The sequence below is a fragment of the Amblyraja radiata genome, chromosome 33 (genome assembly GCF_010909765.2).
Source record: "Amblyraja radiata isolate CabotCenter1 chromosome 33, sAmbRad1.1.pri, whole genome shotgun sequence".
In the NCBI taxonomy this organism is placed as follows: Eukaryota; Metazoa; Chordata; class Chondrichthyes; order Rajiformes; family Rajidae; genus Amblyraja; species Amblyraja radiata.
The window spans coordinates 26,242,069-26,257,357 of NC_045988.1; the positions used below are offsets into that span (position 1 = coordinate 26,242,069).

The 15,289-nt window shown below is 47.8% G+C and overlaps 1 long non-coding RNA gene across 1 annotated transcript; it reads left to right on the plus strand.

The window, feature by feature from the left end:
* Window positions 1–523: 523 nt before the first annotated feature.
* On the plus strand, window positions 524–12,176 carry LOC116991214. The gene is made up of 3 exons (XR_004416712.1): window positions 524–624; window positions 2,356–2,440; window positions 12,110–12,176. It is a non-coding gene; the product is annotated as an uncharacterized LOC116991214 (long non-coding RNA).
* The last annotated feature ends 3,113 nt before the right edge of the window (window positions 12,177–15,289 follow it).

Below are 15,289 nucleotides of genomic sequence, written 5' to 3' on the forward strand. Positions count from 1 at the left end.
AAATGACGTCACGCGCTCCAGGCGGCTGTGCGGTTGAATGAAGTCGCGCGTGACCTTCGCGGAAACGTCGCGGCTCAACGGGACCACGAGGTCGCGTAATTTGCGTGCTAAGAACACGTAAGTGGGACAGGCCAATTAATGTCGCCGTTGCTACCTCCTTTAATCCAACAATGGGTAGAAAGAAAGGCTTCCCTTTCTGCCCCTCCACCTTCCCCACTCCCCACCCACAACAGTGAAAACACTCCAGAAGTTATGTTTTCTAACACTTCTTAAGTCTCTGTCGATGTCCTTGACCCCAGCCACCGATGGCCACTGCTGTCGGAAGGTGGTCGGTCGGCATTGAAGTGTAGAGCTGAGGTGAATAACAAGCCTCGGGTTACCCAGTCTAAATGTTTTCCACATAATCGTACCGCTGTAGTATTGTCACAGCTGACTCTCCTCATCGGAGCCGAGTTCATAAACCCTGAGCCATCAGGAAGCCAGCAACCACTGATGGACAAATCTCTTGTTTTCCATTCAGGAATGCAGGATGATGAGGAATTTCTCCTCGCTCCAGGCTATTGTGTCAGCCATGCAGTCAATCTCCATCTACAGGCTGAAGAGGACCTAGGACACTGTTTCCAAGTAAGTTCATTTCTCTTTGGCCTGTTTTTTTCTTAAAAAACATAAGTTATGTGGTGGATGGATTGCAAATTCATTCCTGCTCCCTTTGGACCAGTTTATCGCTATTTTTAGCGCGGAAACAGGCCCATCAGCCCACTGAGTCCACACCGACCTGCGATCCCCGCACATTAACATTTTCCTACATCCACTAGGGACAGTTTTACATTTATGCCAAGCCAATTAATCTACAAACCTGCACGTCTTTGGAGTGTGGGGGGAAGCTGAAGATCTTGGTGAAAACCCACGCAGGTCACAGGGAGAACGCACAAACTCCATACAGACAGCACCCGTAGTCAGGATCGAACCCTGGTCTCTGGCGCCGTGAGGCAGCAACTCTACCGCTGCACCACCGTGTACACGGACAGATCTCAAATATTTAGTAGTAGCCATCAAATCAATTCATAGATACAGAGTGCAGAATATAGGTCTCCGCATTGTAGCGCACCAGTTCCAGATACATAGTCCAATGTTCGCAATGGGGTAGAGGTGAATTGGACAGTACCCTAGCTTATGGAAGGACCATTCAGAAACCTTATAACAGAGGGGAAGAAGCTGTTCCTGAGTCTGGTCGTTGCTCTTTCAAGCTTCTGTACCTTCTGCCTGACGGGAGCAGGGAGAAAGAGGATTGACTGGGGTCAGGAAATCTTTGATTATGTTGGCTTTATTATACAAGCATGGTTGCCAACAATACAAAGCATTTGCAAACCTCTGCCGGCTAATGGAATGTGTTAAATCTTTCTTAAGCATGTGCCTGCAATTGGAACTCCAAGCCACAGACACCTTGATCCTCCCCTGATGTTTGGGCAGCAATGAAATTTGGCTAGCTGCCATAATTAGTTTTACTTCAGAGATACAGCATGAAAATAGTTAAGTGTATATTTATTAATTGTCCCATAGGCAATTAACCACTACATAATGGAATTCATTGTGCATATAATGCTGGTGGTGCCATGTTTGAAACAATTTCTTCGTTCACAGTCCAGGCCTGGCCAAGCATAGCCGCGGTGTCCTCCGCCGCTGCTCCACCGCTGTAGGCCGCAAGCGGTCCACGTGCTCAGCTTCTTGAAGCGGCGCCCGGTCCAGGATGTTGCAGGGCCTCCAGTGGCCACATCCCCGTCTGGACTGCGCACTCACTCTCGCAGCTGGTCTGTTCACCGGCCCTCCGGCCCACTCCCTCCACTCTGGGTGGGCGATCCGAGCCATCTGCGGCAGGCGAGTCCCTGGTCTCCAGCATGCGAGTTGGGCCTACTGGGTAGGCCCATGGTCTTCGAGCGTGTAGCTCCACGGGGGCCCATTCGCCCATCAAGTCCGCACCAACCAATAATCACCCGTACACTAGTTCTAACCTACACATTGGGGACCATTTACAGAAGCCAATTAACCTCCAAACCTGTACGCCTTTGGAGTCTGGGAGGAAACCTTAGCATCTGGAGAAAACCCACACGGTCACGGGGAGAATATACAAACACCACACAGACAGCATCCGTAGCCTGGATTGAACCCAGGTCCCTGGTGCTGTGAGGCAAAAACTCTAGCACTGCCAACCTGTATTGAGAAACCAACATTGAGTAACATTCAGGTTCTGTAAATACCACAATCTCTGTAACGCTATTATTTACTTCATCTCAGACGCCTTGCTAGCAGATGATTAATCCGCCTGGTGTAACCTCCTTGTATCATTCTTTTTATTAGGGACAGCATGTTGATGTTTGAATAGCTTTCAACAATCTTCTCCTATGAGAACAACCAAGAGAGGAGTCAGGAGTTGCTAATGAAGGTACGTCACACCCAGCATGGTGGGACTTTAAATGGTTGTCAAAATTACTTGTAATGGATTAAAGCAGTGGCTGGCAGTTAATCAATATAGATCAATCATTATTGTAGACCAATCAAACAGTAAAAGTAGACACGAGGAACGGCAGATGCTGGAATCATGTGGAGAGTAGTAAGTCAAGACATTTTCCCTTAGTCAAGTCATTGTCCCCACATGCCTCAAAACTTCCACGATAATCCCCATAGTGAAGAAACCAGTGGTTGCCTGCCTAAAAGACTACTGCCCTGTCGCCCTGACCCCAATAATAATGAAGTGTTTTGAATGCCTGGTGAAACCTCACATTACTGCCAGCCTCCCCTCATCGTTAGACCCCCTCCAGTTTGCCTATCGCCCCAACCGTTCTACAGAGGATGTCATCTCTACCACGCTGCACACAGTACTCACGCATCTGGAAAACAAAAACTCATACACCAGAATCCTGTACATTGACTTCAGCTCAGCGTTTAACACCATCATCCCACAGAGACTTGTGGAGAAACTAACCCTGCTGGGCCTCAACACCACCCTGTGTAACTCTATCTTGGACTTTCTGACAGAGAGACCGCAGTCAGTCCGTGTTGGCAAGAACACTTCAGGCTCGATCACGCTGAGCACCGGCTCCCCTCAAGGCTGTGTGCTCAGCCCGTTGTTGTTCACATTGCTCACACATGACTGTGCTGCCAGATTCAGGGACAATATGATCATAAAATTCGCGGATGACACAACAGTGGTGGGACTCATCAGCGGAGACGACGAATCAATGTACAGGGAGGAAGTAAAACAACTAGTGGACTGGTGCGGCAAAAATAATCTAGAATTAAATGTCGACAAAATGAAGGAGATGGTTGTCGACTTCAGGAGGGCGCAGCCAAAGCATACACCCCTCAACATCAGTGACACCCCAGTGGAGAGAGTGGAGAGCATAAAGTTCCTCGGTGTGCAAATTACAGACAGCCTCACCTGGTCCAGGAACACCACTGGGACCGTCAAACGGGCCCATCAGCGACTGCACTTCCTGAGGAAACTAAAACAGGCCTCACTCCCCACCAACATCCTCAGGACTTTCTACAGGGGTACGGTGGAGTCTGTACTCACGTACTGCATAAATACGTGGTACTCCACCTGCAACTCCTCGGACAGGAAGGCTCTGCAGAGGGTAGTGAGGGGAGCAGAGAGGATCATTGGCATCTCCCTACCCTCGGTACAAGAACTGTTCCAGAGCCGCTGTCTGAAAAAAGCTCAGAGAATTGCTAAGGACAAACTGCACCCCCTCCACATACACCTGGATCTCCTGCCATCAGGCAAGAGATATCGAAGCATCAAAGCCCGGACTACAAGACTGCTAAACAGCTTCCTACCACAGGCTGTGAGGCTGCTAAACAGTCACTCTGTACTCACAGTCACTTGATTCTGTGGCTGGCACGGACACTTTAAAACTGGCACTGGCCACTTTAATAATGGCACTGGCCACTCAAATCAGCTGCCCCGGACATTTTTATGATTGGTTTATTGTATTTTAACGTTGTGTTTTACCTGCTTTTAACTATTTATACTGTTCCATCAGGGACTGGATTGTTTTTAGTGTTATTATGTGTGAAATGTTGTAAATTTCATGTGTGATGCTCCGCTAATCCCTGGGAAACGTCTTTTCATTTTGCACTGTACAACTGTTGCTTGCAAGATGACAATAAAGGTTGATTGATTGATTGATTGAAGTGTTGGAGTAACTCAGCGGTAATTCGGCGACCTGCTATGACTGTGACAGTCGCAGGCAGTCGCCGAAAATATCGCCTAAGTGGGACAGGCCCTTTAGATAAGTACATGGATAGGACAGGATTGGAGGGATATGGACCAAATGCAGGCAGGTGGGACTAGTGTAGCTGGGACATGTTGGCCGGTGTTTGCAAGTTGAGCCGAATTGCCAGTTTCCACACTGTATCAATGACTCGATGACAGTACCTCTGTGTAAATATTCACTCAACTACCACCTGTTGTTATGCTTTTTTATTCTGAATGATAACGTTTATCAGCTGTGTGGGATTCAGGCTGCAATTATAATCCACCTGCACCTGCTTTGTTTGCACTATCTTTTGGACGGCAGCTGCTTAATATCATAAATCATATGTTATAGGTTCATGTCATATGTGCAGAATTAGGCCATTTGACCGATCATGTCTACTCAGCCATTCAATCATGGCCCATCTATCCCTCTCAACCCCATTCTCCAACCTTCTTCCCATAACCCCTGACACCACCCATACTAATCATGAATCTGTCTATCTCCACCTTAAAAATATCCATTGACTTGGTCTCCACAGCCGTCAGTGTCAATGAATTGCACAGATTCACCACCTTCTGACTAAAGAAATTCCTCGTCATCTCCTTTCTAAAGGTAAATTGTAGCGGCGCCTGCTGGCGTACGCAGAGATCGAACCTGGCATTCGGAAGCCGCGGTCACATGCCTCGGGAGGGGCCACTTGTTTCGCGCGGTTTTTGCTTGCGTGCGTTAGTTCAGCGCTGGCCACCGTTGAGGGCAGACGTGTCTAAAGAACCTGTATACTGGAAATCGAACTTTTGAATAAAGATCTGTTGGAAGCCCTAGTTGTCGTTCTTCAGACCGCAAAATTGGTGACCCCGACCTGTCTATCCGTCGTTAGACAAGAAGAATTATGCAGGAAGAGAGTGTTCCTGCAGAATCGGCCAGCACGAGGCAGGGCTCACCGGCCTTCAAACTGCCAGCCTTTTGGCCTGATCAACCTCAGGTGTGGTTCGCCTATGTTGAGGCACAGTTCCACCTTCATCGCATCGTGGTGGATGACACAATGTATTTCCATGTGGTGGGGGCTTTGCCGCAGGACTGTGCCTCGAGGTTGTTGCCCTACATCAGGGACCCGCCGTCCATCGGCAAATACGAAGGGCTGAAGGCCCTGCTGTTCCACGCTTACGGTCTCAGCCACTCGCGAAGGTCCGCTAACAACGCTGAAACCGGGACTTCTTGGTCCTGGGGGACAGGCAAGAAATCCTCGGGAACTCGCAAATATGGAGCCATAAACCAACTCGGCTGAGGAGGCTTTGAGGTCCTCCTCAGGCGTTGTTCTGATGCCTAGGAGGACCCAAGGTAACTGGTCGACCCAATCTGGGCCGGTGAGTCGAACTTTCAACGCCGACTTGAGGTGCCTGTGGAAACGCTCAACCAACCCGTTGGACTCTGGGTGACAAGCGGTAGTCTGATGTAACTTCGCTTCATACAGCTGCGCCATACCGCACCATAGGGAGGACGTGAACTGGGCCCCACGATCGGTAGTAATATCTGAGGGGACCCCGGAACGAGCGATCCAATTGGAGACAATGGCCCTCGCGCATGCCTCAGTAGAGGTATCCGTTAACGGTATTGCCTCCGCCAACCTGGTGAACCTGTCCACGATGGTCAGTAAGTGAGTAGCCCCGCGCAAACACGGCAAGGGACCTATCAGGTGAACATGAATGTGCAGGAACCTGCCGTCCGGGACGGCAAAATCCTGGACTGGCGGGTGCACAAGTCTCTGCACCTTGGAGGTCTGGCATGGGATGCAGGAACGACCCCATGCTGCGACCTGCTTCCTTAACCTGTGCCAGACAAACGTCACTGCGACCAAGGCAGAGGTGGCGCGAATGGACGGGTGCGTTAGGCTGTGGATAGTGTCGAAAATCCGCTGCCGCCAAGCGACTGGGACAATGGGACGGGCTTTGCCCGTGGAGATATCGCAAAGGACCTGCACGCCGGCGGCGCCACAGGGAACCTTAGCCAGCATACATAGAAACATAGAAAATAGGTGCAGGCGAAGGCCATTCGGCCCTTCGAGCTTGCACCGCCATTCAATATGATCATGGCTGATCATCCAACTCGGTATCCTGTACCTGCCTTCTCTCCATACCACATCCCTTTAGCCACAAGGGCCACATCTAACTCACTCTTAAATATAGCCAATGAACTGGCCTCAACTACCTTCGGTGGCAGAGAATTCCACAGATTCACCACTCTCTGTGTGAAAAATGTTTTTCTCATCTCGGTCCTAAAAGTCCTCCCCCTTATCCTTAAACTGTGACCCCTTGTTCTGGACTTCCCCAACATCGGGAACAATCTTCCTGCATAACCATATAACCATATAACAATTACAGCACGGAAACAGGCCATCTCGACCCCTCTAGTCCGTGCCGAACACATAATCTCCCCTAGTCCCATATACCTGCGCTCAGACCATAACCCTCCATTCCTTTCCCATCCATATAACTATCCAATTTATTTTTAAATGATAAAAACGATCCTGCCTCCACCACCTTCACTGGAAGCTCATTCCACACAGCTACCACTCTCTGAGTAAAGAAGTTCCCCCTCATGTTACCCCTAAACTTCAGTCCCTTAATTCTCAAGTCATGTCCCCTTGTTTGAATCTTCCCTACTCTCAGTGGGAAAAGCTTTTCCACGTCAACTCTGTCTATCCCTCTCATCATTTTAAAAACCTCTATCAAGTCCCCCCTTAACCTTCTGCGCTCCAAAGAATAAAGCCCTAACTTGTTCAACCTTTCTCTGTAACTTAGTTGCTGAAACCCAGGCAACATTCTAGTAAATCTCCTCTGTACTCTCTCTATTTTGTTGACATCCTTCCTATAATTAGGCGATCAAAATTGTACACCATACTCCAGAATTGGCCTCACCAATGCCTTGTACAATTTTAACATTACATCCCAACTTCTATACTCAATGCTCTGATTTATAAAGGCCAGCACACCAAAAGCTTTCTTTACCACCCTATCTACATGAGATTCCACTTTCATGGAACTGTGCACAGTTATTCCCAGATCCCTCTGTTCACCTACATTCTTCAATTCCCTACCATTTACCATGTACGTCCTATTTTGATTTGTCCTGCCAAGATGTAGCACCTCACACTTATCAGCATTAAACTCCATCTGCCATCTTTCAGCCCACTCTTCCAAATGGCATAAATCTCTCTGTAGACTTTGAAACTCTTCTTCATTACCCGCAACCCCACCTATCTTAGTATCATCTGCATACTTACTAATCCAATTTACCACACCATCGTCCAGATCATTGATGTACATGACAAACAACAGTGGACCCAACACAGATCCCTGTGGCACCCCACTCGTCACTGGCCTCCAACCTGACAAACAACCATCCACCATTACTCTCTGGCATCTCCCATTCAGCCACTGTTGAATCCATCTTGCTACTCCACCATTAATACCCAACCATTGAACCTTCTTAACCAACCTTCCATGAGGAACCTTGTCAAAGGCCTTACTGAAGTCCATATACACAACATCCACTGCTTTACCCTCATCAATTTCCCGAGTAACATCTTCAAAAAATTCAAGAAGATTAGTTAAACATGACCTTCCAGGCACAAATCCATGTTGACTGTTCCTAATCAGACCCTGTTTATCCAGATGCTTATATATATTATCTCTAAGTATTCTTTCCATTAATTTGCCCACCACTGACGTCAAACTAATAGGTCTATAATTGCTAGGTTTACTCTTAGACCCCTTTTTAAACAATGGAACAACATGCGCAGTACGCCAATCCTCCGGCACTATTCCCGTTTCTAATGACATTTGAAATATTTCTGCCATAGCCCCTGCTATTTCTACACTAACTTCCCTCAATGTCCTAGGGAATATCCTGTCCGGACCTGGAGACTTATCCACTTTTATATTTCTCAAAAGTGTCAGTACTTCCTCTTCTTTGATCCTCATAGTTTCCATAGCTACTCTACTTGTTTCCCTTACCTCACATAATTCAATATCCTTCTCCTTGGTGAATACCGAAGAAAAGAAACTGTTCAATATCTCCCCCATCTCTTTTGGCTCTGCAGATAGTTGGCCACTCTGACTCTCTAATGGACCAATTTTATCCCTCGTTATCCTTTTGCTATTAATATAGCGGTAGAAACCCTTCGGATTTACTTTTACCTTACTTGCCAAAGCAACCTCATATCTTCTTTTAGCTTTTCTAATTTCTTTCTTAAGATTCTTTTTACATTCTTTATACTCCTCAAGCACCTCATTTACTCCATGCTGCCTATAACTATTGTAGATATCCCTCTTTTTCCGAACCAAGTGTCCAATTTCCCTTGAAAACCATGGCTCTTTACAATTTTTACGATTTCCTTTCAACCGAACAGGGACATAAAGATTCTGTACTCTTAAAATTTCACCTTTAAATGTACTCCATTTCTCTTCCACATCTTTCCCATAAAACAAACTGTCCCAATTTACTCCTTTTAAATCCTTTCGCATCTCCTCAAAGTTAGCCTTTCTCCAATCAAAAATCTCAACCCTAGGTCCAGTTTTGTCCCTCTCCATAATTATATTGAAACTAATGGTATTGTGATCACTGGACCCGAACTGTTCCCCAACGCATACCTCTGCCACCTGACCCATCTCATTTCCTAACAGGAGGTCCAGTACCGCCCCTTCTCTAGTAGGCACTTCTATGTATTGTTGCAAAAAACTATCCTGCACACATTTTACAAACTCCAACCCATCCAGCCCATTTACAGAATGTGTTTCCCAGTCTATGTGTGGAAAATTGAAATCTCCCACTATCACTACCTTGTGCTTACTACTAATATCTGCAATCTCCTTACATATTTTCTCTTCCAATTCTCGCTCCCCATTTGGCGGTCTATAATACACCCCTATAAGTGTTGCTACCCCTTTCCCATTTCTCAGTTCCACCCAAATAGCCTCCCTAGACGAGCCCTCTAATCTATCCTGCCAAAGCACTGCTGTAATATCTTCCCTGACAAGCAATGCAACACCTCCACCTCTTGCCCCTCCAATTCTATCACACCTGAAGCAACGAAATCCTGGAATATTTAGTTTCCAATCACAGCCCTCCTGCAACCATGTTTCACTGATCGCCACAACATCATACTTCCAGGTGTCAATCCAGGCTCTAAGTTCATCCACTTTTCTTACAATGCTCCTAGCATTAAAATATACACATTTAAGAAACCCACCCTCTCTTATTCTCTGATTTTTTTCTTTTTCTTCTCTCTCCCCTACATTTTGGGTCAGAGTGCTACCATTCTCTGCCCCCTGCTTCACACACTGACTGCTAGCTTTCCTAATTTGAGTCCCTCCCCCCAACCATACTAGTTTAAAGTCTCCCCAGTAGCCTTTGCAATCTCCCCGCCAGGATATTGGTCCCCTTTGAGTTCAAGTGCAACCCGTCCTTTCTGTACAGGTCGCACCTTCCCCAAAAGAGGTGCATCTAGCCTGTCCAACCCCTTAAGCCCTGATTCAGCTTGTGCCCTGATTCAGCATTGCGGTAAACCTCCATACCGGCATCTACCTGTTGGGCAGCGGCCAGCTCCTTATAATAAACCCCTAGGTTAAGCGCTGAGACTTCGGGCAGCGCTGGACGGGATAACGCGTCAGCCACAACGTTCAGCTTCCCTGCCACATGCCGAATATCGGACGTGAATTCGGAAATGTAAGCGAGGTGCCGTTGCTGTCTGGCAGACCAGGGGTCAGATACCTTGGTCAAGGTGAACGTTAGTGGATTGTGATCTGTGAATGCAGTGAAAGCGCGCCCCTCCAGGAAATAGCGAAAATGGCGGATCGCTCGGTAAAGTGCGTGGAGCTCCCGGTGGAAAGTGCTATACTTAACTTCGGGGGCTCGCAGCTGCCTGCTGAAAAATGCCAGCGGCACCCAGCAACTACCTACGCTTGAGGACGGCACCTCCCGCGACGTCGTAAGCGTCTATGGTGAAGGCCGTATGGGATGACGCCCTAAGGTGTTCCAGCATAGTGGCGTTGGCCAATGCGGTTTTAGCCCCCTCGAACGCCTTCTGTGCCTCCTTAGACCAGACCAGGTCCTTGGGCTTACCAGCCAGGCATTGGAACAACGGCCGCATGATGGTGGCTGCTGACGGGACGAATCGGTGGTAGAAGTTAACCATCCCGATAAACTCCTTGACCGATAGGGGCTTGGGGAAGCGACGGATAGCGTTGACTTTCTCGGGCAGTGGCTACGCACCGTGGGAGGTGATGCTATGACCCAAGAAAGAAATGGAGCGCAACCCGAACTGGCACTTCGCGGGGTTGATCACCAACCCATGTTTGCGCAGCCGTTCGAAAAGTAGGCGGAGGTGCCTGACATGCTCTGCCTGTGAGCTGCTGGCCACCAGGATATCATCCAGGTAGATGAAAATGAACGGCAAACCCCGGCCGACCTGATCCATTCACCTTTGGAATGCCTGAGCAGCGTTCTTCAAGCCAAAAGGCATTCTGAGCCATTTCGAAAAGGCTAAAAGGGGTAATGGTGGCCGTTTTAGGGACATCGTCGGGGTGGACCGGGATTTGATTATACCCGCAAATATGGTCAACCTTCGAGAAGAAGGTCGCACCTTCCAGATGGACCAAGAAATCCTGGATGTTCGGGACTAGGTACCGATCGGATGTGGTTACCGTGTTCAAACGCCTGTAATCACCGCAAGTTCTCCAACCCCCGGACGCTTTGGGCACCATGTGTAACGGGGAAGCCCAGGGGCTATCCGACCGCTGGACGATCCCTGGGTTCTCCATAAGTTGGAACTCGTCTCGTGCGATGCGCAGTTTATCGGGCGGGAGACAGCGCGCGCGGGCGTGTACCGGTGGGCCCTCGGTGGGAATGTGGTGGACTGTCTCAGGCGCTATGAGACAGCAGCTGTACCCGCTGCACCACTTTTAATTCCTCTTCTATGTCAAAGGGAGCTGGATTTTTGCTGTGTGTGTGCGTGTGTGTTTGTGGAGGAATAAATGCAGAATTGGGGACACAGAAGAAAAAAGCTTTACTGAAACACCACCCATCTGCCAAAGACCCCCTCCCTCACTAGTCTCCACTGATGGCTTGTCCAGGCTTTGTCCTGCCACCATCACTTTTCAAGCCCCCCCCCCCCCCCCATCTCCACTCACTGCTTTACTGAAATCACAGTACAATACCAACAATGGTGGGTGTATGGAACAAGCTGCCAGAGGAGGTAGTTGAGGCTGGGACTATCCCAAAGTTTAAGAGACAGTTAGACTGGTACATGGACAGGGCAGGTTTGGAGGGATATGGATCAAACACGGGCTGTTGGGAAATTGTTGGCCGGTGTGGGCAAGTTGGGCTGAAGAGCCTGTTCCCGCACTGTATCATTTCCATTCTGACCTCGGCCGCTAACGGTGTGCAGTTTGCACATTCCCCCTGTCAGGGTTTCCCCTGGTTCCTCCCACATCCTTAACTATCTGACACTAACACTCAGGCCAATTTAACCAAAGCAAATTAACCTATAATCCTGCATGTCCTTGGAGTGTTGGAGGAAACCGGAGCACCCGGAGCCAACCCACGCAGTCTTGGGGAGAACGTACAAACTCCATACTGACTGCACCCATAGTCAGGATTGAACCTGGGTCTCTGACGCTGCAAGGCAGCAATGCTGCCAGATATCCAAGTAGATTATCTAAGGATATTATATTGTTTTAATGATAAATTCCAAACCAATTTGGTTTAATACAAAAGATGAGGCAGCGGGCAGTCGGAATGTTTAAGAAATGCACTATTCAGCATGTTCACTGACTAATTTTGCCTGAATTCCCCAGGGAGTGATGCAAGGCACCGTGCCATTTCTGAGAACATTCTTGACTGACTTGATGATGCTGGACTCCGCGTTCCCTGACTATGTCGATGTAAGTAGGGCTACGGGTCGGGATTCCTAGCTGCGGTTTTCTCGCTGTTCCTTGCTACAGTTATGGCATCACTGAAGGTTGTTTGAAGGTGATCAAAGCAACCAAGGCAGAGCAAAGTTTACATCGAAGACAGGCACAAAATGCTGGGATAACTCAGCGGGACAGGCAGAATTTCTGGAGAGAAGGAATGGGTGACGTTTCGGGGCGAAATTCTTCTTCTGAAGAAGTCTGAGTCTGAAGGAGAATCTTGACCCGAAACGTCACCCATTCCTTTTCTCCAGAGATGCTGCCTGCCCCAATGAGTTGCTCCAGTACTTTGTGCCTATCTTCGGTCTAAGCTAGCATCTACAGATCCCTCCTGCACAAAGAGTATACTGCATTGCTTCAGTAATTTAATGGAGCCAGGTTGCCTGAAATTAATAATAATAATATTGTCTTTTATTCTCATTGCACATAAGTGCAACGAGATTTGGTATGCAGCTTCCATCCGATGTCATAACTTAAATAACTAATAACATTTAGATTTAGATACCCCGAGAACATGGTTTGTAAAAAGAACATTTCAACAGTCAAGACAGTTCAAACAGACTAAAGTGCAGATGTGTCTGTGCGACGTCACCATCCGAGGGAGACAGTCCAGGGGGGGTGCGGGGCATTCAGCAGGGCCGGTTCAGAGCTGCTATAGCTCTGGGAATGAAGCTGTTCCTGAGTCTGGAGGTTCGGGCGTAGAAGGCCTTGTCATGTCTGCCGGAGGGAAGTAGTTCGAACAGTCCATTACAAGGGTGTGAGGAGTCTTTATGGATGATGACGGTCTTCCTGAGGCACCGTGTGTGGTAGATGCCCACCAAGGCTGGTAGCTGTGTCCCAATGATCTTCTGCGCTCTGTGGACGATGCGCTGAAGAGCTCTCCTCTCCGCCTCCGTGCAGCTAATATACCACACAGAGATGCCATACGTTAATATGCTCTCTGTGGTGCAACGGTAGAAGGTTGTCAGCAGTTGTTGGGGCAGACCAGTCTTTTCTAATGTTCTCAGGAAGAACAGTCGTTGCTGTGCCTTCTTGACCAGCGCAGCGGTGTTGGTGGACCATGTGAGGTCCTCTGAAATGTGAGTGCCCAGAAACTTAAAGCTGGACACTCTCTCCACACTGTCCCCGTAGATGGAGATTGGGGTGTATTCTCCATTATGTAACCTCCTGAATTCAATAATCAGCTCCTTGCTCTTGGAGGTGTTTAATGACAAGTTGTTACATGCGCACCAGTCCGCCAGGTTCTGCACCTCCGCTCTGTATTTTGTTTCATCACCATTGGTGATCAGCCCAATCACTGTTGTGTCATCTGCAAACTTGACGATGGTGTTAGTGTCGAATGCAGGAACACAGTCGTGTGTGAAGAGGGAGTAGAGCACTCAGTACACAGCCCTGTGGTGTGCCCGTGCTCAGGGTCATAGTGGAGGACAGTTGCGGGCCCAGTCTCACTGCTAAATTACTAAACAGACTCTCTTGCGAGCCTATCACTTTTTAAATTGCATTCTGAATGTTGTTTAGTTTAGAGATACTGTCGTATAGTTTAGAGAACAGGCCCTTCAGCCCATCTAGACCATGCCGATCAGTGATCCACTAGCACTATCTTACACACGAGGGACAATGTACAATCTTTACTAAAGCCAATTAACCTGCAAACCTGCACATCTTTGGAGTGTGGGAGGAATCCAGAGTACCCGGAGAAAACCCACGCCGTCACAGAGAGAACGAACAAACTTCGTACAGACAGCACCCGCAGTCTGAATTGAACCCGGGCCTCTGGCGCTGTGAGGCAGCAACTCCACCGCTGCGCCATGATGCCGCCCATTGCAGAGTTTAGGCAATTTTGGTAATTGGCCCATTTGCTTACGCAGTATAAACGAGATTGCACAAAGACTGCACATAGAAGCAGAATTAGGCCAGTCGGCCCATCGAGTCTGCTCCCCCATTTAATCATGGCAGATCTATTTTTTCCCCCTCAACCCCATTCTCCTGCCTTTTCCCTGTAACCTTTGACGCATCATGTAAAAATATTGTGGCTACTGTATATATAAAATCCTGCTTGCTATTCAATTTTGATCTCCTAGTTTGGAAGCAAGGTGAATTTAATTGTAATCTACTTCAGCCCTTCTAGGACTCTGTAATTCTAGAGTATTGTCCAATCTCACAATCACACAAAGCAACCTCCTTTCCATTGACTCCATTTATACCTCATGTTGCCTCGGCAAGGCAAGCAGCATAATCAAGGACGAGTCATACACTGGCCACTCCCTCTTCCCCTCTCTCCCATCAGGCAAAAGGTATAGAAGTGATAGTGTGAAAACGCACACCTCCAGATTCAGGGACAGTTTATTTCCAGCTGTTATCAGGTGTTTCCAACTGAATCCTCCTACCACAACCAGAGAGCAGTCCTGAACTACTATCTACCTCTTTGTGTACACTCAGACTATTCTTGATAGGACTTTACCAGCTTTACCTTGCACTAAACGCTATTCCCTTATCATGTATCTGTACACTGTGGATGGCTCAATTCTAATCATGTATAGTCTTTCCATTGACTGGATAGCACGTAACTAAGGCTTTTCACTGTACTTCGGTGACAATAAACCAAACGGAATCTTTCAACAGATTAATGTTTTTTTATCTTCTTGCATTTTTTAGGGCTTGACGGACTTAGAGAAAAGACGACGGGTTAGTATAAATTATATATTGCACAATTTTCGAAAATATGCCTAGCAAAATGGTCTTTATGACTATGAAGATTCCTGAAAAATAATTTGTGTAGAAATTTAGTTGGCTTCCATATTTTGAGAAGTTTTGCCGAGGATGCAATTTTAACCCCTTTAACCCTATCTGGTTTCACCGTCTGCTTTACCAGTGGAGGTGGAATATCTATATTACTAAATCTCTGTTCTTGACCGCTTTTGGCTGTCTGTGCTGCGATTTCCGAGAGAGCGCCGCCACCTACGGCCGTCATTTTTGGCCACCTTGCTCAGAGCCCCCCTCAGCCGCATGTGTGCCGAGGATTTTTCCCGTCGATGTAAAATGACAGAGATATTAATGTTTTTACTA